Genomic DNA, 18,069 nt, shown 5'->3' on the forward strand with positions numbered 1-18,069 from the left:
TGGCACATTGACATTATCGACCATGGGATTGCAAATACTGCATTTAGACAATTGAATATTAATGTGATAGTCACTTATTAAGGAATTATCAAGGAACTACTGAGTGCTTAGTATTATTATGTGAAAATATATAAAAAACTCTCAGTCTAAATCCAGTAGAGCCTTAATCATATGTGAGGGCTATTAGGGAAAAAAAAAAAAGGAGAGGGGGACGGGCAGAGAATTCAGGTTTATAAAAAGAAACCCGTACACAATGAGCTGAAGGTTGTGCTTCTGCGCTTCCTGCTCTGGGTGTGAGCAGAAGAGGAAATACCAAAATACCACCAGAAAAAGTATTCCCACAGCATTCCCAACCTGGCTGAAACCAGAAAAGTTCTGACAGCCCTGCAAAAAGGGGGTAAAAATCCCACAGCTGACCCAGTCTTAAGGATCTTGCTCATAGGAAGGCCAATAAAATTTCCAAAGCTAGGAGATTTGGGCAGGCCTAGATGAGTCTAGACTTCCCCTGACTCCTCATCTGTGTTTTCTGCAGTTTGTGGATTACTGATGACATTTGACTCTTCTGCCAGCTTTGAGAGGAGCACATTTCTGATACAGCCAGTTTGGTCACATCCATGACCACAGACCATCAATTTGCATGGTAACTGCAAGGCAGGGCACAGTCCAGTCTGACTCAGCTGAGGGGTTCCTTGGCCCCCCTTTCATTTTTTTACAGTCAACCCACTAGAACAAGAGTACATCCTACATACACAGCAAGAACCGACCTTTCAGTGCATAAAATGCCACCAGTTTCAGTATTGCCCCATGTCAATAATTAAAACTGAATTCATGGAGGTTCCCAGGCAGACAAGACATTAGTTTGGTCTGGCTCCTCCAGAACACATTCCACTTTTAGCACAGAAGATGAGCAGCAGGATCATGTTCAAAGGGTTGTACAGATAGCTGGCAGACCAGGCAGTTAGTTTAAAACCTCAAATCTGAAGGCTTTGCAGAAAAAATGGATCTTTTCCTTTATTGGTGTAAGGAGGAAAGTATTCTGTCCTACTAACCCCCTCAAATTTAAATATCAAAGTGTCTTCTCTGACATGCAGTGCTGTACACTAGAATTCAGGACTTGTTCAATAGTCTAAGAAAATCAGTAAAATTACTATTAAAAAAACCTAAAATTATTATAAAAAGCTGGTTTTCCTGTAGATGTTTCCCTACATCTAAGCAATTTCTGAAACACGTTTTTCCCCTACAATTAGGAAATCAAATCCCTGGACTGGCTCCAATGAGCAGCTTAGGAATGTTCAGCACAACCACAGCCTCCAGCCATGGGACAGAACAAAAGTTGCAACAGTGATGATGCTTTATCTTCCACAACTTACTCCAGCAACACTTCCATGGATGCCAATAATGAAATCTGTTCCAGAGGCCTGAAGGGAATTTTTTTTTCTTTTCAAATTCTGAGTTGCTGATTTTGAGACTGGTCAACTCACTGCATTTGTGACTGTGGTTTAGCTAAAACCACCTAAGGCTGATAATGTCATCACAAACTCTCACATCCAGAAACGAAGCTAAAACCTTAACTAAGCCCCATGTCTGAATGCAGCTTTCCAGTTCATTCAGAGCAGCACAGCACTCAGCATTTTCCCTCCACCAGCAGAAAGCCCCTTTCTGGCCTCCCGGAACTGCTGCATGGAATACACTGTCACTCCTACTGCAAACTTATTTAAGAGACAATAGGGCAAATAGTTGGCCCACAGATTCTTCTAAAAACTTAAATCTCAATCCACAATAAAATGTAAAATGTCAAGGAAACATGCAAAGACCATCAGAAAAGATTCAGTTTTCTTTTAAAATTAATTTTTGCTGAGAGTGAGACATTGCAATTTACAATGTGGGCCCCATTCTGCAATGAGCTCTTTTTAAAGTCACTGAGGTTGTTTACGTGAGTAGAAGTTTCTTACATGAGAAAGGACTCACAGAATCCGGCCTTACACATTTTGCTGGGAAGTTTACCTAGACATTATCTGGGCTGTGGAGCAGTGTGTGTGTATATTCAGGAACGAAAAATGGACTTCAGTTGTTTTTTTTGGAAAAAGCTCTGACTTTCAGCTTCACCCATCTGCTTTTCTCAGCTTGCTCCACAGCCACAGTGAATGGATGGGGCTCAGCCTTTGTCCCTGTCTCGGCGCTGCTCCTTACCAGCCACGCTCAGCCCCGACGCGCTGTAACTCACCAGGATGTGTGCAGTCTGAATTCCCATTCCAGATCTGGTCCTCGAGACTAAGGCCATTATTCCATCTCAGACTAAAACATATTGTCCCGTGGGCAGCTGAAAAAAAGCATGTTTCTTCAGGTTTTCTTGCCTCAAAATGATAAAATAAAGTGAAATCAAATAATAATAGTAAAAAGGAAATCCAATGTACGGCAGTCGTCAGAGTTCTGGAGTCTAAGAGTGTTGATCAGCATCCATAAATGTCCTGACCGGTGAGGAGACACAGGCACTACAACTGGAAAGAGAGCAGGAAGGAAAACCTACCATGTGAGCAAAGTTAAAAAAAAAAAGGGGGGTGGGGGGAAGAGAGAGAGAGAGAGAAAAAGGTCTGCTCAGTGGACAGCACTTGGGCTGATAGCAGGGATTTCAGGAAATCCAAACACTCAGACAGGAAATCTGAACACTGGATAAACATGCCATAATCTGCACAGATACATTAACGTGCAGCGTCCCTGTTAACCCATTGCCTGCCCATGGCTGAGCCTGAAATCAGATCTGCCATGCGAGACTGCAAACACAAGCTGCCCGGGGGGCTCTGCAGCCTGAGCGCTCAGAAGTCTGAGCAGCAGCCCTGCATTCAGCCCTGCCCTCGCCTTTTTTAACTCCACTGGTTTCTACATGGGGCTGCTTTAGGGGAAAGATGCATAATTTCCCTCCTCTGAGAAGGAGATGCACCCTGAGCCCTGCCCCAGCTCCTGTGTGCCGCTGACTGTGGATACCTGGGAGTCCTGAGGTGGCTTTGCCTGGTGCTTTCTCCACTTGAATTTGCTGTAACAAGATCTTTATGGCTGTCTGTGGGATATTTCCCATATATTGGGGGATATTGGATGGTTTCCTCCAGGCTGGTACAGTGGGGACCCCCTGTTCCTCCCCTAGAAATTGTAGGGACAGCAGGGCAGTTTGGAGATTCCCTCGATGCCATTTGGTCAAGGAATCCAGTTCAGTGGCAGAGGGGCTAGAACTAGATAACCTCTAAGGACCCTTCTAATCCAAACCATCCTATGATTCTATGAATTGAGGAACAAACTCTGCAGTCCTTCAGCAAAATTAAGATGAAGCAAGTTTGGTTGGTTATTTTCAGAATATTTGCTCTTTGTGTCTTGTGGTTCACTTGTCATCATAAAAATATCACTTTTAGACTGCTTAATTTATTTATTTTATATGATCTACCTTGGTTGCACTATTAATGTGAAGCTCTTAACTACTTACAAAGGCAAGGAGAAGCAATAATACTGTATAGATCTGACCCCTTGCTCCCATAGATGTAATTAATAAAGTGAAGTTGTCATGAGAGTTGTCAAATTTAAATTTATAGCATTACACTCACACCATTAAGCCCCTGCATGTTTGCAGAATGCGGACTTCACTCTGTTTCCTAGAGGAGGACAATACACCCTTCTCTGCTTTCCAGAGGTTATGGACTGCTAAGGCAAGGGCCCACTTACAAAAATGCTTTCTCCCTCTGAAAATTGACTTTTTGAGAAAGTCCTACCTAAAGCATGTTAGAAAGAAAACATCATGCCTTTAGATGTTCTGATTCTCCTAAGACTTCATAGAAATAAATTTAAAAAAAAAAAATTATTACCCTGAATTTCACTTGCTGGTGGCAGTAATTAGACACACAGGTAATATCCACTGACTGGCTGGTGCACTTACTTAAGGCACTGGCAATTATCTCATCTGAAATGGCCCTAATGTGAGTCCCACATGCAATATTAACCTGTATCATTATATTAAGTTTCTGGCTAGGAACAAAATAGGAGCACTATAGGAAAAGGCCTCCTTTAGCACCTTCTACTACTTGCAGTGGATTTCTGCTTATTATTTCAAAGACAGAAGCTCTGGCAAACCATCACTGGTTACAGGATTCCCTGGAACTGGCCAGACTTGGACATCATGCCTGGACCATGGATTTAGGTTGCATTGGTTGCAGGGAGCCTGGCAGCAGAACTGGGGTGGAAAAAGAGGCTTTGGGGGCATCCCTATGTCAGGAACTCTCATCTGGTCTCCAGCCTAATTTTGACTCTGAAAATATCTTTCAAGTTGGGTCCTCATGTTCCCAGTCATTCTCCTACTACTTTTTGGAAAGCATGAGGCTGGTGATGGGGGTCAGTTCCTGTGAGCATGGAACACTGGTGGCTGCATCGGTGCAAAGAGCTGGGAGAACAAATACTTGACTTTAGAGGCATGAAGTCATCTGCTTTACCTAGCACGTGCTGCATGAAACAAGGACCAAATGGCTGCTTGATGATGTCATGAGGGAACTGGTGGAAAAACAGGGAAAAATTAAAACATGTCAGGGTTGAATTTTTTTTTCTTTTTTTTTTTCTTGTTCCATGTGCTTTGCCAGTGAGCTATTTCAGTTATTCACTTTTTTTTCCATAGAAGTTCTTCTGTTGTCATAGTATTTTTCACCTTCTCTTTTCCTGTATTTTCCCCTTAGTGCCACTCTTTCCAGTAGCAAAAAGAAAGCAAAAAATAGAGAAAAGATATAAAGTGCAGCCTTTTCAGTATAACTGGAAAGAAATTTTTTTTTAAAAAGAGTGAAAATAAGCATAAGACTTCAAAATATGCATTTTGACCAAAAAAGCCTTTTAAGATTGAGAGACTTTTCATTTGAAAATGTTCAAGCAGCTCTAGGAGAAAAAAGAAGCTGGGGGAAGTGGGATATAATTTATTACCACTAACATCTGCTGTAAATCAGTTAGAGGTAGGCAAACATTCCCTACCAGGGCAGAGTTAGGTCAAGGTGAGAGGGGATAAAGCAATAATTAAAAAGACCAGTGTCCTCCAGCTTCCTTCAATAGGCTGTAGGCAGAAGAGCAAGTGCTTGCTGCAAAACTGGGGTTCTGTCTAAAAAAAAATTTCAAAAGAGTCGGGGGGAATAATTTATATTCAATGGAAAACTATCAGTTTATAATACATCTCCAACAATTTCTGGAAGAACCACCAAAAAATTATACTTTTCTGTTATTCCAGTTAAAAATTAAGTAAAAAAAAGACTGTGCTTATTGTGAAAAGTTTAATTTTATGAGACATTTGTGTTGAAAAACTCTTCAAAAATATGTTGTCCATCCTTAGAAAAAGGGTGAACAGAGATAGCATGGTAGGCAAAATAATGAAGCTAACAATACTAACCTTTACAGAAACATTCCAGCAGAAATGGGGTAGAAAGAAATTTTCAAAGTCAGGCAAGCAGAATCATTACAGCTATAGAATGGATAAAGAGTCCTGGAAGGGCACAGCAGCTGCAAAAAATCTCCCATCACCTCAGGAAAAAAAAGGCCAGTGGCCTTACTCAGTACAGATGTGAAGGTACTTGCTTTTAAATTGGGAAAAACCCTGGACCACATCCACCCTTGATGTACTGGCAGCAGCTGAGCTTTTTGATCACTTACTCTATATCCCCAGGATGTAGCTTTGTGTATTCCTAGAGCTGATAACAAAATTGTCACTTCTTCCACAAAGAACACTGGCCAGTGTGAAGGTAAGTCAGTTAAAAAATGGTTAGATATGCATGTGAAAGATAAAGTATATGAAATCATTATTGAGATCATGAACAAAATGCTCAAGAAAGTTATTGTCAACCTATGAGGCCCCAAGTTCTGTTACTTTTCATGTTTCAGTTACAAGCCCTATCATTATAGGAGTTAGGAATGTTTTGTTTTCATTATAGATTTGAAATAAAGATTAGTTCTTTACCACTGTACTTATTGGATTTGGAGAAGATTTCAGCAGAATAATTAAAACATTTGGATAGAGAAATTTCAGGTCCCAGTTTTGTCATTGTCCACTCCTCAGTCACCTGGAGGCTTCACATCCTTGAAAAAAATGGCTTAATATATTCACATGAAACTAATGTACTTTCTCTTTAGAGCATGGCCAGCCCTGTGTTTCAGCCATCCCAGACCTCTCTCTCTCTAGCTACCAGAAACTGGATGCCAGAGAAATACTGTGACATGCTAAAACCACATTCTCTAATCACACAGTGACTCTATCTAGATTTACTAGAGCATGTACTAAAACTCTGCAAACATTAGAGAAAATGTGTAGAAAACACTATCCAAAAGGATTGTATAAACACTGACACAACTTACTATAAGCTATAAACATTATTTTTCTTGAAAACTTCAGTAATTAACTTGTTTAGAGACTTCTGGCTGTGCTACAAAACATATCTCTTTGCGCACTGGCTTTCAATTTTAACATTTCCTTGGAGATCCCTGCCACTTTTATTACTAGTCCTGCTCCTTCCTAAATGAGCAGCCAAGGAGGTTTGTTTTTGAGATCAGCATCCCTGCTGGCAATGTTGCACTAGGAAAAGCACCAAGCCCCCTCCATCCAGCAGCATACCATGTGCCCTTGCATTACACAAGAAACATTGCCACTTTCCTCACTGTTCATTCAGTGAAATACAGCAGAAGCTGTGTTCTAACAGCTTTAACAACATGTTTGTACATTTATTGAGCAAATAGCACCTCTTGACGTAATGAAAAGGTCCAGGCATTAGAAACTGCCTTGACAAGAAGCACTTGACCCTTAGTGGTACCTAGAGGCTGCACTAATGCACAGGAGGCTGTGCATGTTTCATTTCAACTGTTTTTAGTTTCCTTTTATGAAATAAGAAAAACCCCAAACCCTGAAGTATTTCCTTTTTTGCCTCTCCTTCATTGTTCCTTGTTACTATGGCAAAAATGGGGAGTATTTTCATAGTCCTCTTTTTTCCCCCCTATTTTCTTTCCAATGTGGCATGTGAAGGGAGGAAACCAAAGACATGAACAATTTTTTTTACTGGCTCTGCTCAAAAAGCACTGTGTAGAAATATAAAGTAAAGGGTACTAAAGAAAGCAAACATCACATGGTGAGGTCCCCATGGTGTCAGAGTAGCTGCTGGCTTCATCTTTTTCCAAAGATATGGGGACAGTCCAGATAATGTTGAGAGACAACTATAAGTTGAATTATGCACCACAGACCCAAGTAGCAATAAAAATGTTGTGTGAAGAAATCTGACTCTCTCTACATCGTTCTCTATAGGTTTCTAGGATGTCAGTTGAGCTGAAATGTCTGGGTTGGAAGGACAACTTGGACATGTGAGGGTCACACCAGCCTTATTCTCCAATTGTCGCTAAAGTTCTCCTTGGTTTCCTTTATAAGGATGGTTGAAAAAGATGCCTCCTCAATGTGGTGTCACTGGTTTGTTACAGAAAAGTTAAATGACAAACAGAAGCCAAGAATTCCAGACATTAACAAACAGTATGACAAACCCCAGTTGATCACCAGATTTGTTTAGCAATTAGGGGATTTTTTAAAAAAAGAGATGTAAGCTTCTCATGATCTGGGTCTTTGGAAGTCATATGAGCAATTATTTAAAGCTATTTTTGCAAATAAAGACTGAATGTATACATAAAAATTAGTGCTGTATTTCTTGTCAATCCCTTATCACAAGGAGCTGAGCATTTGAAAATATGGATGGGTGCCATGAAACTTGTCATAGACATGTGAGAGTCAACACTGTTATAAATGCTGCAAGCATCACATGCTCTAATACTGAATATTTGGATGCAACTGAATATTTGGATAGGCTGTGAGCATGAGTTGTTAGCCTGGAGAGCTTTGGAATGGTCCAGAAAATTAAAGGCCACTGGGAAAATAATGTTTCTAATTATATTCACAACTTTTGGAAATAAGTGATGGCCATCATGGAAACATGCCTACAAAGAGGAAGATAAACTCAAATCCATTTTTATTCCCATAACTTTAATTGATTAGTTTATATTTTTGTGCTTATTCATATGCATGTGTGTGTCATCAGAATCCAAACCTTAGAATGCTGATGAGGAAATAGGACTGAGAAAAAAAGCCAAAGGGTAAAATAGAAGTCTGCTGTGTTATGGCCTGATGCATGTAGATGAGAAGGAGATAGCCCAGCAGAGGGTTGGGACTGCTGCAGAAAGATGTGACTTTTGCAGGGAGAAAACCAGGGCAGTGTGGATGGTGGGGTGGCCTTTGTTAGACCCAGTGAATCAGAAACTGCTGCATCCCATATTCAGAAGGGCTGCAGTGCCTGTCCTCTGCTACCAATGCACCTGGGACCAGCACTAGAGAGGTTTGTGGGGAGAAATAGTGATTAGAGAAGAGACTCACTATTGTTGCAGAGACTGCAGCACTTCCCCAAAGAAGGAATGGGCTCTGCAGATGTCTAATTTCCATATTTCTCCTCATCACATCACTGTTCTGGCTTACACTCTGGTTATAGGCTTCTCTTTGGGAAAAGCTCCTTCATCTCTTGTGGGAGGTGGTGGCTGCCTTCATCCCACTCTCACTTGCTGTGAATCCCTCTGCAAGTGTTCAGCAGTTGAAACACTCATCCTGGCTCAGCCAGGATCTCTCATTTTTGCTCTGCCATGTTATCACTGGAGGTTTCAAACACAGCATCTGTTTGAGGTCTGCAAAGCACATCCATGGAGGAAGATCATACAACACCTTGTGTTAATTAGTCCCCTTTTCTGAATGACTCTTCTTGGGCTAAATATCTTTCATTCCTACCTTGTAATTTCAGCACACACTGCTTCACCAGCTTTGTACTTCAGAAGGAGGTATCTGTATTCCCCAGCACTCAGGGCAACCACAAAGTAGTGTTCATGTGGTTCTTTTCATGCAAACAAGGGATCGTGACTTTTCCTCTCGTGGAGGTCAGGTGAGAAATCTGCTAGTCAATCTTTGGTTACTCAGTGACTAAAGGCCAGAGATTTATAACCTATTCCAAACACCTTAACACCTCCTGACTGGACTTTCTGCTGCCTGGGGCCCAGACCACACTGCCCCAGTGGCTTGCCCCTTCTGATCCCTATCCAGTCCTAGGAGGCAGATTAAATTGTTAATGAAGCTTCATTAAGCAGGTTCATGGATAATGCCAAGTTCAAGCTTTTATGCTGGCCTTGGTCAAATCACCCAAGCTTTGCTTAAAGTGACAAATACAAGGGCACAGCCAAACTGCAGTCTAGTTGTGTTTTGTCTTAATCCCATCCTGAAGCAGGATGAAAGGATGTGCAGTAACCTACTCCACTCGACTCAAACATTGCCCCATACCTTCTGCTTAGACAAGACACAGCCTGGGTCTCTCTGACTGCACCTTTTACCTTGATGAACTCTGCCTCAGGTTAGGGTCCATTTTCTTGTTAGGTGTTTTATTTTGGTTGTGTTTGCACTGTCTATAAAGTCTGCATCCTGATTTCCAGCTCTCTGTCTGAATTTTTTCTGTATGGTGAGCCCTTGGCCTTTCTCAGACTGAAGCCTGAGTGAAAGGCAATGTCTAATTGATGCAGATAATCAGTAGAATAGCATATTTCAGTTGGAAGGGACTTAAAATGTTCCTCTAGTCCAACTGCCTGACCACTTCAGGGCTGACCAACATGTTGTTAAGGGTATGCCCTTGTACCTCGTCAACACTGACAGGCTTGGAGTGTTGACTACCCCTCTTGGAAGGTTGTTCCACTGTTTTGACACCCTCTGAAGCATGTTGAAAAAAGGACAAAGCAGCCTGGGGTAGGGTCTAGAGCACAAGTCCTATGAGGAGCAGTTGATGGAGCTGGGTGTGTTAAACCTGGAGAAAAGGAGGCTCAGAAGAGACATTATTGCTCTCTATAACTGAAACAAGGGGGTCAGTTCCTCCTCCCAGGTAACATGTGACAGAACCTGGGGAAATGGCCTCAAGTTGCACCAGCTGAGGTTTAGATTGGACACTGGAAAATAATATTCACAGAAAAGGTGGTTAAGCATTGGAACAGGTTTTCAAGGGAAGTGGTTGAGTCACCTAGCAGTATTTAAAAAAAAAAAAAAAGTAAATGTGGCACTTAGGGCACTTTGTAGTAGTTTACCACAGATAAATGGTAAGTGTTGGATAATTTTAAGTGTTGGGTTAATGATCGGGCTTGAAGATCTTAAAAGTCTTTCCCAACCTAAAATGACTCTGTGATTCCATGAAACACTTCCTAATATCAAGTCTAAACCTCCCCTGGTACAGCTTTAAAGCATTTCCATGTCCTACCAATGAATCCCAGGAAGAAGAGCTCAGCACCTCTATCTCCCCTTGCCCTCCTCAGGAACTGTTGGAGAACACGAGGTCACCCCTCAGCCTCCTCTTCTCCAAACCAGACAAAGCCAGGGCTGCTCCTCACAGGACATGACTCCCAGCCCTCTCACTGGCTTTGTTGCCCTCCTCAAGGAGCTTCATATCCCTCCTCAATCATCATTGAAGTGTGCAGAAAAGTGCAGAAAAGTCAAATACAAGCTTGAGCTCTAAGCCAACATAGAGGCAAAAGCATCTCTCTGCCTCAATTCTCCATTCATAATCACAGTGTATGTCCTTACAAAACATTACTCGGACACAGGTTGCACAGATGCTCCAGGAATGGGATTTTTAAGGCCTAAGCATGAATTTTAAGGATGGGATGATGTCTCATATTTCTGCCATTGTGGCTGTAGTGGTCAAATTGGATTCCTTGCTGCATAAGAAACTAGAGAAAATGTCATGCACGGCAGACTGGATTACATCAGTTTTCCCTGTCTTGCTTCAAGACTTCATATACATTCCATACGAAAACTTGGTTTCCTCACTTAAAATGTACAAGAAGTTTAGAAGAAAGCAATATTCTTGTCTGGGGGAGCTCCTAATCAAATGATTTCTAAAATAAGCCTGAAATCAAGAGCCACTGCTGTTAGCTGCAGGAAAAATGAGAGGAATATTAACTTCTGTGGGAGGAGGAGCTGTACCTTAAAAAAAATGTTGCTATTGAACGCAAAGCTGGTATGGAAAGCTCAAGTAATTGGAAACACATGTTCCTGGCTGCAGGAGTACAGCACATAAACTGCAGAAGAAAAATAATAATAGAAAGGACACAGAATATTTGAAAATATAGCAAGGGAAGTCAACATTTTACAACTTGTTAATAGTGACTGTACCTGAATTATTGTTTCACCGTTAACATTAAAAACACAAATGTATCTGTTGGCTTTCTGTTGTACACCAACTTTAAAATAAAATAGAGATCTCAGGCATGTTGGATGATAGTATTACATAAGGAGAATATTTTAGTAAACTATCTGAACAAAGATGACTCATAATGATACAGATGAATATTTTATTTTAAACACAAAATGTTGTGAATTACTTAGCACCTAAAAATAACACGCCCCCTCTTAACTTTCCATGAACTGTGTTGACGTTGCAGGAGTTTCTAACTTTTTCAGTACAGCAAATCATCCATCTTTTGTAGTCTGTTAACAGAAATATCTCTTTTCAGGCCAAAGCTTCAAACCCAAAGCACACATAAACCCCCTCACACCCACACTCCCTTTGCTTTGCAGCTTTTTGTTCCGCCTCTCTCCCTTCTTGGGTAGTAAAAGCCACAGGAGGAAGGAAGGCTGTGAAATCTGCGCAGAAAAATTAAAATTCGATGCATACTGTAAAATATACCATAGCCATACTGTAAGAGAGTGTAGATCAGTCACTTAAAGCTGCGTGGGTAGAGCTGTGGAGAGCTGCCTATTCCCCATCTTTGGTCACTTAAGTTTCTTCCCATCCCTGTTGGATATGTGAACACGTAGTTTTTACTTCTTGATTTATCCCTGATTTACCCTCCCTCTCTTCTCAGCTGGGGTGAGTTTTGCAGTTCTCAGATGTCTGTGCCCTGACCCAGCTGCAGTCTAGATCAGCCCTGGTCAGCTCAGGGCTGGCATATCCTACTGAGCAAGGGTGTCTCAGGCAATTTTGGTCATGGAAACCTAAATCTTTCTTAGGCACTGTGCTCTTCAGAATCATCATAAATGACTTGGATGCAGAACTGGAAGGGATACAGAGCAAGTTTGCAGATGATACAAAATTGGAAGGAGCTGTTGACTCCCTCAAGGGCAGGGAGGCCCTGCAGAGACACCTCACAAATCAGAGGACTGGGCAATCATCAACCATGTGAGGTTCAACAAGGGAATGTTCTGGATTCTGCACCTGGGATGGGCCAATCCTGGATGTGCAGAGGGACTGGGGAATGGGAGGATGGAAAGCAGAGCCTGGGGGTCCTGGTCAGTGGTGAGCTGAACATGAGCCAGCAGTGCCCTGGCAGCCAGGAGGGCCAGCCCTGTCCTGGGGACATCAGGGACAGCATCACAGCCAGGCAAGGCAGGGATTGTCCTGCTCTGCTCTGGGCTGGGCTGCCTCACCTGCAGTCCTGTGTGCAGTTTGGGGGGACACAGAGTGAGAAAGACATTAAACTGTCAGAGAGTGTCCAAAGGAGGGCAACAAAGATGGGGAAGGACCTCGAGGGGAAACTGTGTGAGGAGTGGCTGAGGTCACTTGGTCTGCTCAGCCTGGAGGAGTCTGAGAGGAGACCTCATTCCTTGTGGGGAGAAGCACAGAGGCAGCCACTGATCTCTCTTTCTGGTGACCAGTGACAAGGCCTGAGGAAATGGCCTGAAATTGTGTCAGAGGAATCTTAGGGGAGGTTTAGTTTAAATGTTAGAGAGAGTTTCTTCAAGCAGAGGGTGGTTGGGCACTGGACAAAGCTCCCCAGGAAAGTGGTCACAGCCCCAACCTTACAGAATTCAAGAAGAGTTTGGACCATGCTCTCAGGTGCATGGTGTGACTCTTGGGGATGGTGTGTGCAGGGCCAGGAGTTGGACTCCATGATCCTTGTGGGTCTCCAGTTCAGCTTATTCTGCGATTCTGTGGTGTATATTGACTTTCAAATATGTGAAAGTATATGTGTTTGAAAATCCATATTCAAATGTCGAATTTCAAGCCACTGTCAAATTTCAAGTTCTGCTAATGGAGGAGTGAAGTTTCATGTACAAGACCTCCACAGTGCTGTAATGGGGGGGTGGGGGGAGGAGGTGGAAAAGGAGCTTTCCCTGCAAATTCATCATCTTGGATGACTCAAGCCTTTAAAGTTCCAGAAAGAAATAATTATTTAAAATAAATCAGCCTGAGACAGACAGCTAAGATAGAAGTAGTGGCAGAAATAGCTACAGCATAGTGAACTAAATTTCTCAGGGGTTTCATATGGCTGAGGCTATTTCAATAATCAATGATGCTTCTTGCAAAAGCTTGTAATCCAAAGTTTCCAATAGGAAACTTTCCCTCCCTTGGTCTTCAGGTCAGACTTCTGAATCATTCAGTGCTGTACCTATTCATAAGGAATATGACATACATGGCTCATTTAAAGCCAATTCTAGCACTGCATCTCAAGATTGGCATATTCTTGCATTTCACACATTTCATTTCCTTCCTTTGCCAATGTCTCTTGGCTTCTGATCATCATGGGCAATCTTGAATGTGTGGTTTAATCGTTTTTCTTCTGCTAAATGCCAGGTAAATTATCTCATCTGCAAAAAAAAAAGCCAGCACAATGACCAGAGTATATTATTCAAATACGAGTAGAAACTTATTCCCACACCTACAGGTGTTTTCCAGCTTTTCTGTGATGAGCTCCACATCTCAATAAAGAAATTGCCTCATGGGCACTTCTCCTCCAAGTCATTGTGTAACATCCCTGTGGCAATTTACATTACATGGAACACCATACTGAAAAAGCATTTGTGCCTCTTTTTAAGAGGTCTTTAGAGGAATATGGGTATTGACCTTCCTGTAAAAGTTGACCATGGTTTCTGCTTTTACTGTTTATCTCATCTCTTCTCCTTCCCTTGGCTCTGCTCCTTTCAGATGAAGTCCAGGATGCAAGTCAGCATACTGCAGGCACAGTGAGCTCACCACTGTGCCGTGGACCACAGCTGAAGAGTCTCCATTCCAGTCCCTTTCTGGGGTGAAGTTTCACTGTGACACACAAAATGCTAACAGGATCACAGATCTTACTTAAAAGCAAAATAAAAGAAAGGCAAATCAACATCCACAGTGATTACTTCAGAGAGAGCTTTACAGCCAAGGATAACACCTCTCCCTGATGTATTCTGCTGTATTTTTCCAGGGTCATTTGCTTTGCTTTTGCAGAAACAACAGGATGGCACTGGGACCTGAACTCTGACTCTGCTGTTTCTGCTCTTCTGGATGCTGATGCTGCTTTTTCACAACAGCTGAGTTAGATCCAGATGGACATGTGAGTTATCTTTTCTCTAAAGAAGAAACATAACTAAACCCCTGACACTTTTATATAGTTGAGAAGTTGCTTCTGTCATTTCTTGGCATGATAAATTACAGATTATTAACATAGTCTAATTGCTTACGGACATACCAGCTTGTTTCTTGTTAAAGTAACACATTCACATCCATTCCCATTAATTTAAAATGCATGATGCTAATAACTTTCACATAAAGAAAAAAAAGGGGGGTTTTTTTGTTTTTTTGGTTTTTTTTTTAGATTTGGACTTGAGATAAGCATGTTTGAAATTTCAAAATGGAAAGAAAGGTAAAGTTAGCATTACATATAACTGCCCAGGAAAAGTATTTCAATAAATAAAATAATATATAACTTTTTTGAACATTATTTACTTCTTAAAAAAAAAGTGAATCTTAAAAGACTGATTCATTCCAAAAGGCTCCTTTAGGACCTGTCTGATATATGCTCATATCATGCCATGGAGGACAAGCAGGGATAACAAAATAATATGACAGTGATTAAAGGTAGAAATACACATAGTAGCAGCAGGAAATTCCTTTTAGCTGATACCTATCTCAGATTTCCAGCTACTTAATGTTAGCTTTTGTCATCAGATTTTTAATATTTGTTTATATTTAAAAGAAGAGGGATTTTGAACCAGTCAAAACATGTATTTGCATGGTTCACATCATGCAAAACCAGAAAACTGAATTGCTGGGGATCAAACCAGTCAAATATCTGACATTTGGGACACTCTTTCTAATTCAGAAAACTTAAATATTTTCATAATAATAATTAATAATATGAGGAGGAGTCATCTGACTGTTCTTGACCTAAAGAAATATGGTGACAACTGCCATAGAAGAAGGTTGCAGAAAACAGGAAAAAGGAAGGAAGCCATGGGTAGCCTTCACTTCTGATAACCTATGACTTAAGTGACTGATTCCTTGTCTGAGCTTTTCCTTTCTAGGAGCTCCTGATGCTCAAGAGAGGGTGTGACACAATGCATCAGATGATGGCAGTGTTAACTCCAGAGCTCTGGAGGAGACTGGCCAACATCCAAGAATCAGGAGCCTCTCAAACATGCTGCATGCTGACAGCAAGATTGCAGTGGTGAAATATTCCTCTTACATCCATAGGCAGGATGTAATATGTGCATTACTCACATAAGGCACTGCACCATGTTCACAGCTTTTCCCTGAGCTCACTGCTAGAGCTGAAGAGTTGGAGTGGATTAAAGGGAACATTTACGTAGCAAAATCACAAATTGTTCCAATGTCAGCGAAGGCTGAGGAGCCACTTTGCTGTAGTCAAGCATGCTGAGCATTGTCTGATTTTAATACAAACCACAGCTCTCCTCAGCATAGTGAAGGCTGCAGTGTTGTTTCTTCACGTCATGCTCGTTCTCTAGGGGTGTCTGGGTCGTCTGTTGTGTGTACAGAGTCATTGTCCCTCACCCATCAGGGCTCCAGCAGCCGCTCGTTGGTGTTCAGAAATGCAACCAAGGCCACAGGACAGCACGAGCCCATGCTGGGAGGGTGAACCAGAAAGCTGGAATTACAGCACTTGGATCTTGGCCAGAAACACCAGGGTGAAAAAATGAACCCTCCACATGAGCTACTGAGACCTTATGTGGCGGTCAGCAGCAGGATGTTTGTTTTCCATCTCCTCCATGGGACCGCACATCCAGCTGCAGTTTCCCTTCTTGAAGCTGTGCTGGGACTTTTGTTCAGGACTGACTCAGAGGAAATGGTGCCACTCAATGGTGGCACTCAGTCAATGGTGAATCACTGTGTCACTTCCCTCAGTTTGGGGGTTTTCCTTGGAGACCTTAGAGCTCATTCTGTAGTCTTCCTTCCCAGTGGCTGGATGGATGGGAGAGCAGGAGCTGTGGGATGGCAGCACAGAGAGCAGGCAGGGCACTCTGTGAGCCCACTTGTCACCCCAGGCCTGCTCCAGCAAACCAATACACATATGCTTAGCTCTACACTTCTGAGGCATAATCCCATTAATTTAAATGGGATTACTCATGGGCTTAAATTCCTGCAGGATCAGCAGTGAGGTCTGTTGCTGCAGCTGCTGGGTGCAGTACAATTAATGGTGTAACAAGAGTTTTGCTCATTTTATACCCAAGGGCTGCCTTGCTGAACATCACCACTGCTCGTAGACTCAAGCTTGAAAAATGAGCCCTTCTTCAATTCAAAGATCTCCTGGGTTTTAGCTTTGTTTCATCTTCCTTGACCTGCAAACCAGCCTTTCCTAAATTGAACTCTCCTTTGGTTTCTGCCTCTTCTTCATTGTCCCCAAGCTGCATGAAGGATTTTTGTCTCTACCACTGCTTGTGGATCAGTGGATCACCTTAACTGCCTTGATCAGTACAGTGAAACACACACAAGCACACACCCACCCGCTCCCGCTTATCTTCTCTAAACAAGCATATTTCCTCCTACTTAACATCTTTCTGCTAATCTCCACCGTCCTGCTAGAGCAGGCTGCCTCTGAAAAAAGAATAGCTTCTCTACTTGCCCTCAGGTCATTTTTGTCATCGCATTACTGTCAGCCCAGGGGTAAATTCATTGTCTGCAAGAGAAAAGTTAGTTAAAGCTGAGGATGAAAATATGACTTAAAAGTACTACCCCCAGCCCCCCTTGCTTTTTTTATAAGGATGGCTATTTTGTTTTCTATGTGTCAACTGCTTTTCTATCTGAAATAATCTGACCACTTATATTTTGAATGAATCAGTAAGGCTGTGAAGTTAGTGAGTTTATTTTAATAAATAGCTTAATGAATTAATTAATCAATAGCTTGCTTTTAAAGGCTCATGCACAATGTTAGTTCATATAAGTTAGCCTAACACACAGAATCAGGAGAGGCAGTCTCTGAGGGAAAGTGAATGGCTTTTGTTTAATTCCATGTATTTTAACATTTTCGTCTTAGAAAAAAATAATTCTCCCACTGGAGACCTTTTATGCCAAGTTTGAGCCTGGAGCAAGTTTTTATGGCTCAGTTGCAGTAACCCCTTGAATATGGGGGTTTATAATGGAAAGTCTGACGAGGTCTCAGCTAAAGCACTTCTAACAGATGTTTCTGTAATGAAAGGGCTGTGCAGAACAGGCAACACAGAGCAAACTGTATTTTGCAAAGATTACGGATGATTGTGCACGATTTATAAAGCAATGGTGGCTTTAGCCCAAAGTTGCACGCTCACACCAGGCTGTGCCCCGTGTGTGTGCATACATTAACAGCAGAGTGTTTCACTACCAGAACCAGCTGTTGAATGTAACTTTTGTATAGATTTAAAAATACAAGTCACTTTGCTCTTCTGAACAGTGATTGGGTGGTGATGGTGGTGACAGGTATGCTTTCATTCAGAGTGCCCTGAAGATGGATGATTAGTACTCCATTAAACTGGGCTGAGTAGAAACCAAATTGTCTGTGGCTCAGGGGAATTGATTTGACACTTGGGGCTTTCTTCTCTACATTCTGTCATCTCCAGCAGTCACAGACATGGCAGAATGGATTTCCTGCTCTCCTCCAAGACATTGATGGGTGCAAGCTGAGTGCTCGGGATGTGCTATGCTGGTTTGTCCCCATCTGGTTTGTGGGCCCTGGGGACAGTGCAGATATGAGCAGATTGGGAGACTCTGGGGATGAAACTGGGCAGAGAATCAGGAAGTTGTGTCCTCACAGCACATTCTAACC

General features: G+C 42.1%; 1 protein-coding gene across 5 annotated transcripts in view; it reads right to left on the reverse strand.

The window, feature by feature from the left end:
- The window catches only part of ASAP1 (ArfGAP with SH3 domain, ankyrin repeat and PH domain 1), a 177,659-nt gene that overhangs the window by 143,590 nt on the left and 16,000 nt on the right, over positions 1 to 18,069 (reverse strand). For 4 of the 5 annotated variants that reach the window (XM_033086257.2, XM_033086019.2, XM_033086183.2 and 1 more), the window contains exon 1: positions 2,225 to 2,320. The exons of the other annotated variant lie outside the window; for it this stretch is intronic. The gene's annotated coding sequence lies outside the window, so the exon portion shown is untranslated. Of the gene's footprint in view, positions 1 to 2,224; positions 2,321 to 18,069 lie in introns of those variants that run through there. 5 annotated transcript variants of the gene reach the window in all.

The sequence above is a fragment of the Catharus ustulatus genome, chromosome 1 (assembly GCF_009819885.2).
Source record: "Catharus ustulatus isolate bCatUst1 chromosome 1, bCatUst1.pri.v2, whole genome shotgun sequence".
Taxonomy (NCBI): domain Eukaryota; kingdom Metazoa; phylum Chordata; class Aves; order Passeriformes; family Turdidae; genus Catharus; species Catharus ustulatus.